Consider the following 14,425-nt stretch of genomic DNA (forward strand, 5'->3'; position numbering starts at 1 on the left):
TCTCGTGGCCTTGTGGCTAGGGCAGTAGAAAATGTGAAGTCAAGTGCTCTCAGGGTTAGAGTAAACCTAGAACGCAGTGGGCACATTTACATGTACAATGAATTTGAAGCAATAATCTCCAGCGCATATCATGCCAGAGTTAATTGCTCCTGGGCATGCTGTTTGAATGTGCACCTGGGAATGCAGCACATTGACCTGGGATGGAGCAGCCCCGGCTGGCAAGGGGTCTGGGGGTACGGGGGGATGGTGCAGCAGGGAGGTCAGCCTGCAGTCGGAGTGTCTTGTGTAGACACGTCCAGTATATTTTTCCTCGGGAAATCCCTTAAGGATTAGGCAGCTGGGCAAAAGGTTGGCATTGGTTATGGGGCAGATTCAGAGGGTGTGCAGTGGAGTACTGTTGTACTGCCCTTTCAGACCATGCTGTAAACGCAGTATCCAGAGACCTTTGTAAGTCCCCAGAGAGCATAAGAATCTGTCTCCTTACCTTCCTTTCCCATCCTTTCTATGCTCTGTGACATCCTTCCTCTCACTTCCTGGCCCCCTTCCCCCATCTGCTACTGTCACTGTCCTCAGGTGAACCAGGGGTGGGGGAAGCTCCAGAGATGCTCCTGCCCTGCTCTAGGAGGGTTGTGCAGGGACCTGGGCTCAGCTGTTACATTTGCCCTAAGACCTTGATAAATAAATGACTCCAGACACAAGTGTGAGAAAGTGCTGCCAGATTGGCAGGCATAGAATATATTGTAAACACAAAGTAAAACTGTGCATGCATTGGCATTAGCAGGTTCAACAAAATAACTTAAGATTCACACAAGCAAATTCAATTCATTCACATATCTCACAGAAGCCACCTCTGCAGCACTGATTGCTGCTCCTGCACCACTGTTTACAAAACCCTGGTTCTGCCTATACATTTGTGATGGGCTAGCTGGTAATGATTTGGCCCAGGGGTTTTGAAAGTGCAAAAGATGATTGGAGGGCTTGGGATTCCCTTCCCTCACCAATCAGGCCCCAGAGACTCACCCTCCATGTCCCTTGATTGGCCCCTTTGGTCACCTGGAGGGAGATAAAAAGGGCAGTGCAGCTGACTCAGGGGAGACCAGTGAGGGACCATGAGGAAGGAGTTTCAAAGAGCTGGCAAGAGTTGGGCCAGCAGGGCGGGAGCAGTTGCCCCAGAAGAACCTGAAGGAGTGGGACCTGCAGGCAGCAGTTGGACCCTCAGCACCGCGGCGTGCGGCTGGCAGGAAAGGCTCCCCGCTGGGCTCCAGGATCCCCTTCGAGAGGCTGCAGCCAGCAGGAGAGGTTCCCCAGCTCCAGCAAGAGGGTAGGAAGCTCAATGTGAGGCAGGGGCTCCTGGAAGCTCAAAACCCCTAGCAGCTTGGAGCAGTACCAGCACTGGTGGCTGTGTGGTAGAGTTTCTGCCTACCACATGGGAGATCTAAGTCGGGGTGAATGAGGTAACAGGGAGAAATTATTGTTGGCAGTGGATAGGGATCATTGTGTTTTCCCCCTTTCCCCGCTCCAGGTACCTAGCCCCTATATTTCTTGTTATTTGACATTTTGTATTTTGTGCATTTTATATTTCGCTAACCAGTATTGTCTGTTGTGTTGGTTTGTTTTATATTTTGTTAAACCTGTAATTTGTCAACTGGATGAATATGTGCATAAGTGTAAGTGCCTAACCTTTATTGAATCCTGCCCCCTTGGGGCGTTGTAGTGTCCCCTATACCCCCTGGTTTATACATGTTATATTCCCACTACTGTTTTCTCATTAAAAGGTATATGGTTAAGCCCCCATTGGTGGTCTGGCTCTGCTCTATAGGGGGAGGAGGGTCTCTACACCTCCCACAGTGCTTGTGCACCTGCTCTGTTCTCTTCAATTGGAGAGAGGGTACATCTTGGAGTACCGCCCGGGTTACACATTGTTACCACACTTAAACTACTAATGTACATAATCATGTTTTGCTCAAGGATCTGGAGACTTTCAGAGAAGTTATGCTTTTCCGGACTGAATATGGACACAGCAGAGTGTAAGCAGAGTTAGACACCCAGCTGACTGTACTGGATCACTTCTGATCATATGCAGTATGCCATGTCTAGTCATATAGGGCCAGCTTATATGACACCTTTTAGGAGTGTAAATGGAATTTTGTGCCTAAGAGTGATTCTCTTCTATTCTGTTCAAGTCTCTGAAAATCCACATTGCATCTACTCTTTCAACACACCATCTGACCCTTAAGACTGGGTCACAAAAAACAGTGAGGAGGAGGACCCAATTTCCTTTTCCACTAATAATCTTCAAGGGACTCATAGAAGGTATAATGAAATTGCTTGTTTGCACATACTTCATAGTTGGAATACTATTTGGCCTGTAGGACTATTGAGAATTAGGTAAAGATGGAGGTACCTAAGAGGCATAGGTAAATCCATAAGGTTTTTTAGATTTTTTTACATTAAACAGTAGAATAGGATCGTATTTAATGATTTAGGATCCTGAAAACTAGTAACAGAACTGTGGATGGAACTCAGGGTCTGGCTCCTCACAGGCATGTGAACTGATTTACATGTGATAACCTTTTGGTTAAGTAAGTGCAAAATGCTCTAAAAATGCAAATGAATAAAATTCTGTTTTGGTGAGGCATTTATGCCCCCTCTTCACAGGTGTAAATGACTACACAAGGTTAACAGGTTACTTGTGACAACCTTATTTTTCATTTCTACCATGTCTATCTCTAATTTTGTGAACATTTGTTTTTAAAAAGCAACAGTCAAAGCTTTCTTCTGTGGTGACCTTCTGTTAGAGCTCATAAGTGAAATCTGTAGACAGGCCAAATAGTATTCCAACTATGAAGTATGTGCAAACAAACAATTTTATTATACCTTCTATCTCAAAGTGATGGATGCAACCTGACTGTGTGCATTACCCTGCAACTGAAAGGTTGAAAATTAAGAAAGTAGCTTTCTCAGACACTTCTGTCACAGTTGTCTCCTTTTTATTGCACCTATTTATTGACAATAGTTACCTTTTACTTTAAAAACAGAAATGTTTCCTGTGTACTTACTCTGTATATTTGCACAGTCGCTTGTATATTTGCACATTTGTACAAAGGTAGATATATACATGACTCATTTAAAGGCCACAGTTTCTTTTAATATGGGGCTGTCCAGCTGGGGATCTGCATGCCTCATGGGCTGCACCCCCTGGGGGCCACACTAGCTTCAGCCATGGGCCCCCAGGCTACATCCCCATTCCTACTGCAACATGTATGGAGGCATTTCCTCCCCTTCCCTATATCTCTGCACTGCATATGCAGGTGGTTGTGGCTCTCTATGTGTATCTAGCTCCCACCACAGCTTCCTCACTGCACTATGTCACATGATCCCAGGCATTGTGGGCTGCACTGCCCTGCTCCCTGGGAAGGAATCATGAAATGAAGCGGAGGGGGGACCTAGAGACCCCAGCAGCAGCAGCAACAGCAACAACAAAGTATGAGCTCAAGGACCATTTATTTACACCTCATGGGGTTCATGAGGACCTCAGGCCACCAGTTGGACAGCCCTGTTTTAATATACAGATAATTGGTGCAACATTCTTGTTGAAAAAGAAAAGCAAATGTTTATGTGAATAATATAACATATGACATTTTTTTTTCCTAATACAACGTGGTCATTTGGGGAAAAAAAAACTTTAGGGCTGAAATGAAGAAATGACTGAAGGGCCTACAAGTTAGGAGCTATAATATCTAACTTTTAGGCCCCAGGAGCAAAATGCAGATCAGTAAACTTGGCAGAATTTAGATGCCTATGGTACAAAATACTTAGAAGACTATTGTTTCAGGGGCTACAAAACATATTCAACACCTACATTTTGGACTGCAAAGGTTCCTAAGCACATAAACTTAGGGTTCCATGTATGTGCAGAAGACTTGAGTCTGAGCAACTTGGCAGCCAGCTGCTGTCTAAGTCTAGAAGGCAGATAGGAAGCAACTTCAGCCTGCCTACAGAAACAGCAGTAAACTGCTCTGTAAGATGGGACAATACACCTGTGGCTGGTTATGGGGACACCTGACTGGAAGAGGAGGAGCCCAGGGGATATAAGCCTGGGTTCCTGAAACAGAAGAATAGTGAAGACCTGAACTGTGTGGGAAGATGAGCTCCTGCCAGGCTAGCAGAGAGCAGAAGTTGTAGGCCAGGCCAAGTCAGAGAATCCCAGGGGCTAAGGGAGCTAATAAGTGGGGGTGTCTTTGGCAATGGTGTGGTGACCCAGAAATGGGGTTTCAGGGCTTTTCTTAGAAGAAGTTGCTTGTATTTCTGTTCTAGTTTTAAACCAGAGGGCCAAGGATGGATCTAGGTGGGGTTAGGAAGCCATGCAGGGGTGCCTGACAGGCTCACCAGGTTTTGAGCTCTGCTAGGAACAGGAGGCCAGATGGGGCGATAGGTCAGCCAAGGCCAAGAGGGCCAAAGCCTTAGCCTGAGAGCAAGGTACAGGCCAGCTGAGGCTGAGGGGACCAGGGCCTGAGCCTAGAAGAGGCAACAGGGGCAGACTGTGGCTGACAAGAGGCTGAGACAGAAAAGCCAGGCCAGAGTACGTGGGCCTAGGATAAAATTCTATAGCCAAAGTAAGTGATAGGCCAAGGCCAAGAGGGAAAAAGCCTATACAGGAAGTAGGTCTGTGCAAGTAGGCAGGTATTCGATCCGGCTTTGGATCTGGCTGCTTCGGATGTCAGCGATTTGATCTGTTTGCCTCTTTGATCCAGCCAAAGCGGCTCTGAAGCTTCAGTGCCACCTTGGAGATCCAGCCATAGGGTATAATGGGGATCAATGAAATATCTATAATTTTGTTGTTTTGTCTCTGATTTGGGTAAAACTGGCAGGGTTGGTAGCATCTGCTGAGAGCATGACGCCTGCAAAGTTTCAAGAAGATAGGTGCAGGGATTTCGGGAGAACTGCACTTCAAGCTGCTGACAGGCAAAACTCATGACATAGATGACCCAAGTGCAGCAGGCTGAAAACTGCAGGGGTGGTGGCCCCTGCTGAGACCATGAAGCCTGCCAGCTGTGTGTGTGTCTCACTGGGGGAGTCTGGCTTCTGGGGCCCTGCACCTCTGGCTGCTAACAGGCAAAACTCATGATGTGGGTGGGTGACACTGTGTATGTTAAGGTGCACCCTTCCTGGTGCTGTGGCCTCTGCCCAACATCGCAGTGTGCCCCAGTGGGGCCTCCTCCTCCCCTACAGCCTCACACCCAGTCTACCACTTTACGTGACAACAGATAAAATAACTTAGCTGGCTCAACACCAGTAGCAGCAGGAGCAGCATCAAAGGTACTCAAACAGAACTGTCACAGAGCCTTTCTTTTTTAAAGGAATTGACAGCAAGAAGTAAAGACGTTGTGTTGCATTGGACATGTGATGTTACTCATGGTGTGTGATGGATTATTTTGTGTTCTCATTTCTATATGTTTATTATGAAAAAAGAAGTACTTAAAAATGTATCTTTGAAAGCTTTACCATTGAAAACCCCTTTGTCAGGCTGAGGAAGTACCTGCAGTTGGTCCTGGATGGAAGGAATAGTTAAGAAGCCAGAGGCTGGCCTGGCCCACAATGCAGGCAGGAAAGCCAGTCAGTGAAAATGGAAATGAAGGCATCAGGGGATGAGGGACAGGCTGGGGTGGGGGGTAGGGGGGTAAGGGGGATGTAGCAGCACAGGTAAAAGGCAGAGGCACCTGGGGTGTCAGATGTCTGGCAGGTCTCAGTGTGTCAGAACTCCACTGTGTATATTGAGTCCATGAGTTTCCATACCTACTACCTAGGGGGCTGATGAAGTGCAGTTCATAGGCCCAGCTCTGAAAAACGGTTTGTACACTCAAACAAGCACCTAACCTCATCACCAGAACTGAAGTCAACTTCCTAGAGCTCAAAACACAAAACGTGCCAACTATCTCCAGTACCCCCACAAACTGCACACCAGAATCTATCAAAGACAACAAAACACAACAACCTGCATGCCTCATATAGGGAGGGCACCACGATCCTGCTAAAGGTGGTGCATGCGGGCACTTTGTAAGATGGGGCCGGAAGTGCTATAAACAGCCTGAATCCTGGCTGCTCAACTAGGGAGAAGGGCTGGCTATCCAGAGCAGGCATCTCCCCAGTGGTCTGGGTGATCTCGCTCGCCTTGGGAATGCACCCCACTTTCTATCCACCTTTCCTCCACTGGTCCAGGGTGGCCTGCCTCTGCTTTGGGGGAAAGGGGGCTTTGGAGCAAGTGGGGGACTTCCCTTTCAGCACACTCGCACTGGTACGAGGCTGAGCAGGAAGAAGGGTAAGGGGTGCTGCCTCCTCAGACACAGCAGCATCGTCATGGCGGAAAATTTTCTCACATCCTTGCCACAGTTCATGTGCCTTTGGCAGTGCTGGCAGATGGCAAACCTGGGATCATCTGCCAGCTCAGAATGCTCCCACACTACACTACTCCCCCGCTTCTGGGTTGAGGGTGAGGATCCTGCCTTATCCCACTCCTCAGCAGGCTCAACAGCAGGAAGAGCTGCCTCAGCTGAGCCACTTGCTTCCAAAACCTCAGCCTCCCTCGAGGTGCTGCTTTCCAGAGGAGACCTGGGTCTAGGGGAAATATGAGGGGTGTGGAGCACAAACTCTGATTTCTCCTCAGTCCCCAGAATTCCTTGAGCCAGCACGCTCAGCATCCCTGGTTCCAGAACCAGCTCCTCCTCTGGCAGTGGGAGGCTCACGCTGAGAGCTGAAATTGGGGTAGAGGAGACAGTGATTCCACTGGTGGTGCCTACTTCTGGACTGAGCGGAGGTGGTGCAGGTGCAGGGATGTCAGGTGAAGACATTGCTCCCAGCTTCTTGTCTCCACTGGCAGCACTGATGTCATGGCTGCTTGGGAAGAGAATGCATCTGTGTTGCGGGGTGGGGCTTGCAGCTCTAGCTCTCCCCCAACCCCTCTCCCTCTCCTGCTTCCCACTCCAGGCATGCTGCTTCGGACCCCGAAGCATCCAAAGTGGCCCCGGATCCGAAGCACAATCTGAAGCCTTGCACAGCCCCAACAGGAAGGCATTGATAATTGAATGACACCTGTGAGACATGGACATGGCTATGGGGGAGGCTGGAGGCCATGATTAATGTCCTTCAGGTGATTTAGTAATGGAGTGCAAGACTGGTGCCAGTCACGCATGAGAACTAGCGGGAGAGATGTGAACTGAGGCTCACTTTGGGACCCTGGAGCAGCCCCTGAAGGATTAAAATAGACATCAAGGACATGGCAGCTGAGACAAACAATGAAGGATACCCTGGGGAGCTGAGGTGAAGCTGGGGTAGTTAAGCCATGAGTGGGGGTTGTGGCTGCTCTTTTGGGGGCCAGGATCTGCTACAGTCCTCACAGCATAGCTACTGCACAAAGTGTATAGCCACAGACTCTTTCCCACAAACATTGGAGGGGTGACAGGTACAACTACTCATGCCAGGTGTACAATAATTATCATATATGTACGATAATGTCAACCCTTATACAATGTATGATAGATCATACTAAGAGTGTTCAAAATGTACAGTAATGTTTTGTGTCATTACATTTGAGGGAAACATGCAGGGCTGCTCTAATCCCTTCTGTTTTTCTGCTCTGCCTGTCTTGGAGATGCCAGGCTTGCTATAAGAATGTGTGTGTATTCATGTATGTGTGTATAAAGTGTGTGTGTTTTTGGCACTGGGTTTATGACCCAGATACTGTGTTCTGGGCAGACCCAAACCCTAAGACTGACCACAACCTCTCCATTCAATAATAGGCAAATTTTATTGATACACAGTAATAGCAGATAAGAATAATGCAAATAATTCTATATCTATCAGCCCTGGAGCTACACAGAGTCAAGGTATGTCTGGCCAGTATGCGAGCTTCACTCTGCAGTACTTTCTTGTATATCAGATGTCAGCAGCCTGGAGGTTGGAGGCCAAGGCCCACCGTCCCCCAGTGGGGTGGGTGAGACGGGCTGGTGGTATGCCCTCTGTCCATGGTGGCCTTGGGTTCCCCCCTAGGGAACACTTTGCTGCTCTGAAATCCCTTTTATATCTTTTTTCCTCTGTGATTACTCTTCATCTTTGGGCATTGCTGACTGGTCTTTCTGTGGTCATCATACTTTCCACGTTCTGTCCTGTCAGCATATTCCTTTATTTGACAAGCCCATCACGTGCACACATCCTAATTTGGGCTTTACTGGTCTTCTCCTAATTTAGTCTGTTCCCCAAAAATACTTGGGCACTGTGACCTGGTGCTACCTTATCTCATGTTATGGAACAGTGTGGTACATGTCTTTAATTCCCCAGCTTGTGTGTCTGCTTGCTGCTTGCCTGTCAGCCACAGTGGGGCTTGAGGAAACTTTCAGATACAGGCTTTTAGAAATCAATTAACCATTGCTGTTGCCCTGGACTATTATTCTAATGCATATCTACTTTACCTATATGCCATTTGCCAAAAGCAAACCTCTAAACACCATTTTCTAGCCATCATGTGTATTCCCCCAAAGCGACGAGGAAAGCAGCATCACCCTGGTGGGTTGTTTACCCACTGCCTGCCTTATGTGTAGGGATCCCTGTCAGAGATCTACTAGATCTTTTTCCTCCCACTTTACAACTCCATTGGTGAGCCATTACACCTGGGCCTGATCCCTTTTTCCTCTGCCCTCAGCTGCCTCGGCTGATTCCCCAGCAGTTGAGGTGAAGCTGGATAAGCTCCTTCCGGCTTTGCCCAGTCTTCCCAGGCCTTGCCTTTGCAATACCCAGTCTCTTTTAGCCCAAGGCCCACCCAGATTCATGTGACCTGGCTCCCTGCACAGCATCCCTCTGTCCGGCCCTGCATAAACTCTCCGTGTGCTAAACCCACTGGTGGAGGCATCTCCTATGGCAATGAGAAGCAGCCAGGTAGCCAGACAGCAGAGCAGCAGGCTCAGACAGTCCAGGAACAAAGGAGGATTAGGGGCAAAAGCAAGGGATGGGGGGCACAGCCCATATCCTTCCATTTCCCAGCCCCCTGCTGTAGGCTGGGCTGAGATCCTGATCTAAAACAACGCCTTTACCCATATGATCCTGGTCTGCGAGTCTGGTCTGGAACAGTGCCTTTATCATTGGACATTAGCCAGGCCTGCAAATATCCGATGCATCCCTTGTTGGGAACACTGCTGGCCTGGGTATTTCTCCCTCTTTTTGTTACTGACTCCATCCATTTTACACAGCTTTGAAAGTCCCATTGGGAATTATACCACCCGAACCGTGGTGCACCAGGCTTTAAATCCCCCAATTATGCGGGACACAGATTTAGGACATAAGGGAAATGTGAAAAGTAGAAGACTTATTTGCAGACTTATTTGCGTACTTTTTCAGTTTACGACAGTTTTTCAGAGAATAGACTAATTTTGAGCTTCTAATATAACAATTTGATACCTAAGACGGGGCAACTCTCATCATAGCTTTTTTGGTTAGTACCCTGAACCTGAAAGTGAGACACCTGGGTTCTAGGTCCTCTTCAGCTTGAGGAGATTAAAACCCATGTCTCCCACTTTCTGGAAGGATTCCTGAAACACTGTCTAGAGATAATACTGTAAGGGTCACTCTCCACCTCTTCCATTGAGAAAACTAGGCCACTAAATAAAGGAATTGTGAGAATCATGGATGCATTAGAACAGCAAGCAAGAGGCATCCTGTCTTTGTAGCCTAATGATTGGGGAATTCAGCTGAGAGTGAAGAATACTTGTTTCAAGTCTCTATTCATGGTTTATATTATTTTTATTTTATATTATTTTATTTTAAAGCTAGTGACCATCTAATAAAAAGTGCATACATAGTTTGTGGAGGAGGTCCAAGTAGCTAAGCTACTCCTTGCCTGTTCCCTCTCCTTCCAGCCACAACTGTTAAACTCTTAGAAGGGCCTAAAGGCCCTTTTCGACAGGAAGATGGAAGCAATTCTCACTCTATAGCAGTGGTGCTCAACTTTTTCTGGCTGGCAGGCTGGATAGGCAGTGCATAGGCCATCTGTAAGCAGGATATGGCTGCTGGTGATGATCCCAGTTCCAACCCAGCCCTGTAGGGGGAGTGAGGAGAGAAAGGGTGTGGACCATCCCTGAAGGGAAAGGGTCTTGATTCAGCTCCAACCCATCCCCATAGCGGGGAGAGGGTATGCACCAGGCCCACGGGAGCTGAAGGCATTTCCCAGTCCCAACTCAGCCCCAAGCGGGGAAGAAAGCTTGACCCAGCCTTGTGGGGCTGGAAGGGGGCTTGATCCAGTCCCAGCCCAGACCCCTGGGGGGAAAGGGGCACAGCCCACCCCATTCAGTGCAGGGGGGAGAAGGAGGGGTGTGACCTGGCCCAACCTGCTGCATAGTGCTCAGGGTTTGGGAATTCCACAGTTGGGGAGGGTAGCTGTATTTCTTGCCACCAGTCCCTACCACCAGTTTTCCTGATCCATGGGGAGCCCCACAGGCCAGATACTTATGCCTCTGGAGGCCGCATTTGGCCCATGAGCAGCAGGTTGAGCAATCCTGTTCTATAGCATACTGGTGTTTGGCCTTATTGTGGATTTTTACCATAATTATCATTCTTTATGGTATTCTAGAATAGCAGGTGTGGAATCTAACTATTCAATGGGATTTAAGCACCTAATCTGTTTAGATGTCCACTGGACACCAAGTTGGATCAACCGCTACCTAAGTACCTTTACAAGTGTGGTCTTTTTTTTCCCAGGAGGAAGAGTATTATAACTCTTCTTACTTCTGGTGGATGTAGTGACTAGTTTGAGTCTGTATGAGTAGTTGATTACAGTGGGATAGTAAGAAAAGTTCATTTTCCATATATAACCACACTTCTTGTCAAGAGTCTAAAAAAAAAGTCAACTTGAATTTCAGGTAGTCTGCTTGATGAAATTTGAAGAACCCGATCATCTTATCTCCCCATTATCCTAGTCCTTGTTAGTATTAGCTACAATGTAGGGTTTATAGAAGGCTATACTAAGTTCAAGAAAAAGTGTGCTAAGAAAAATATTTATATCTGTACACTTTAATCAGGAATCTTGGGATATGGTATTTGAACATGTTTGGTGTTCTCTTGCATTAAATAGGATCTGAAATGTAGGATGCTGTGAAAGTTGTCAAAACATCCTGAAATGCGCCTATGTTTCAAAATAGGTGGAATACTGAAACAAACATTTCAGGGGATGTTGCTATGGCCCTAAAACTGGTAACAGAAAGACTGCACGGGTCTCCCAACTCATGTGAGATCTCCAGGTTCCCTCCTCCCCTGTGTCCTCCAGCCACAAGCTCTGTTAGTTCCACAGGCCACGTTGCCCTGCCCCATCCCAGAGGCAGGGAAAGGAAGTGGAAGCTGGAGGAGGAAGGGGAAGGCTGGGGACCCCAGTGGCAACAATTGGGGAGGGGAGTGGACCTGGGCTGAGAGCCTGAGGGGGCCAAGTGTGACCTGCAGGCTGCCAGTTGGCCACCCTAATTGTATGCTATGAAATGCTGCGTTAACATTAGTAGACAATTCCATTCAAAATAACCTTTGAACAGTCATTCTCTCAAATACAGAGAATTTAGGTGTAATTCATAACTACAAAATGTAGACATTTTCAGACAGACCAGTGACTTTTTTTTTTAAGTTTAAGTGTTTTGTAAAACTATTCCTGGATATAGTAGAAATGATCTTCCTGTGGGAATATGGTTTCTTTTTGAAGAGGTGCTATGCACTTTTGGAGTATAAAACATCTTTTTATTTAACATGGAGAAGAACTGAAATTCTTTAACTGCATAATGAAACTGGCATTGCACTGGTTATGAAAATATAATAATAATAAATGTAGTTGGAGAGATACAAGATGCTCATAGATAGCCTCAAAACCTAAATTGTATCACATAAAAGGACATACCTATTTTAAGAATTATGCCTGTGCAGATGAGTGATTCACTGGGTTTGTGACATTTTTTCCTAACATGGAATTAGTATGTTTTTGTTATTAAAAAATGGAAGTCAAAGCAATCATCATATTAGACAAAGCTATAGTATAATTAAATTATAATGAAAGGGTTATTTTATCAACACAATGTTTCATCATGAAAGAAAGTAGTCTTGAATCACAGGTGGCATGCTCCCAACTATATCAAACCAAGAGATCTTGACAGCAGTACAATGCTGTTTATAAAAACAAAACCCAGGGAGGTGTGATTAATTATGCCTGTTCTTGGAGGATGTCAGAATTGATTAACAGATAAATGGCTGAATGATTCACCTCCTGCAGGTCAAAGTGATTGCACAAAGCTGAAATTAACATAGTTAATACAGGGGTTGACTCAGCAGTTATCCCATCCAGAAGAAAGCAGAGGAAGATGTCAGACACCAATGTGTAAACAAAGAAAACCAAAAAACCCATAAGCAGGATCACACCAGATCTTGCTTTTATAATATAGCAAGGGTTACTAAAGACAAACACATCTGTTCTACTTTCTAATGGACATTCATAAAGAAAGAAGCTCTTCAAGTTCCAAGAAGAAATAAATGTTTGACTGTTTCTTTGCCAGCACTCTTTCTCTTCTGGCTTTCATCCATCCATTTTTTTAACTAAACTAAGGAAGTTGCTCGTTCCCCCATTTGAAAGAAAAGAAAAAATGGTATACAAAGAGGCAGTGGAATACCTGAAATATTTAAGCAAGCACATCTCAGTATCTCCCAGTGTGTAAAAGAAATTGGTAAATGAATATATTGAAAGCTGATAACTTTCCAGAAGCAATGGAAAGCTTTCTCTCAGGCTAAGAGAAAAACAAGCATTGTACTGATCTTCCAAACAACAGAAAGATTTCAGGCAGTTACAGTAAACATTTCCATAGCAGATCACTGGTAGTGTTTCCAGGGTCAGGATTTTTCACTTGGATGAATTCTTTTTTAATCATTTTTAAAATGTTTTTGGCACAAGTAAGATTTTTTTCCCTCAGTAGAAGCTATGCACAACTTCTCTTCCCTCTTTACGTTTCTTTCCTCCTTCAACAAATATTTACTGGGGCTACACAGAAATACAAGAACCTGCCTAAGGGACAAATCGCTTGATCTCATCACAGCTGCTATTGCCAGATTGATATGGCATTTACTTTTTTACCACATCTGCTCCTACTTCCAATTAGAGAGTTTGAAATATTTACAACTGCAATAGGATAACTCTGACTCCTGTGCATTGTTGTACAGAGTGTATAATAGTCAGACTATTCTAAGTGTACATGCCCATCTTCTTAAGGATTTTGATATATGCCAGGATGTAGTTGAGTACAGACCTCAATTTCCCCTTCAACTCTAAGCAACTTACTCCTGAGGCTGCAAATAAACAACTCCTTTCCTGGAGCTATTTAGTGAATGGAACAAAACATATTCCTGCATCACCCTAACAGTAGGGCTTCTTATGACCCATTGTAATGGCTCTTGAGTTAGGACTTTACTAATTGGTTTGACTTCTTCCAAAGGACTATATGGCTACCACCACTGCCATTTTGTCAGCACGGAGACAATGCTGATACACATGCTGCATGAGGCTGCCAGAGGGCATCAATTTCCATGCTACAACACACTCAATTAATCAAGTCTGCTCCAACATGCTGGCTTTCCAGAGTCTTGGAGCAGGCTCCATGCATGTGTGTAGCAGTCCAAAAACCCCAGCAAGCAGAAGTAGGGGGAGGAGTGCAGAAGAAGTACCAGAGACAGGAGACTGATGATCTATGAGGTGGACAAGTATGGGAAAGGAAGGCTGAAGTCACATCAGACCCATCCCGGGGTCCAGGACTATAAAGTTCTTTCTTACTTACTTTATTTGATTGGAAGACTGTATATTGCTGGGCCATGCTGAGAAATGCTCCAAGCAAGCCTAGCATGTTTAAACACAGCATGTTACTGAGACTTGCTGAGATGCTCAGGAAAGGGGCAAAAGCCTCATTGAAAAGGCACTGAGGCAGCAACCTGCTAGAAATGTGCTACCATCTAGCCCTTAAGACTGAATCAGAAAAACACAGAGAACAGGAGGAAGACTTTTTCGATGAACAATTTTTCAGAGACTAAAGCATAATGGAATAGGCTCTCAGTTGGGTACCTAAGTGCACTTATGTGCATATTTGGTGGACTAGAACCTGGCCCTTAGTGTCTGATGATTAGATCCTAACCATTCATACACTGTTCTGGCAACTTGACATACTAGCAACACACCTACTAATCGAATAGCATTCTTCTTTTAGTGCATCAAATAAAAATCCAGTAAGAATAGTGAGAGATGTGGATTTAAGAAAGGGGTGGTGGGGGGGGAAGCATATGCTAATTTTAAGGTGGGGCTTTGCCATTTTATAGAAAAGTTATATCGTGTGGCTTAATGATATGCATGGGAAGAGGATCCTCTGATTCA

Source organism: Alligator mississippiensis, chromosome 1 (assembly GCF_030867095.1).
Source record: "Alligator mississippiensis isolate rAllMis1 chromosome 1, rAllMis1, whole genome shotgun sequence".
Classification (NCBI taxonomy): domain Eukaryota; kingdom Metazoa; phylum Chordata; order Crocodylia; family Alligatoridae; genus Alligator; species Alligator mississippiensis.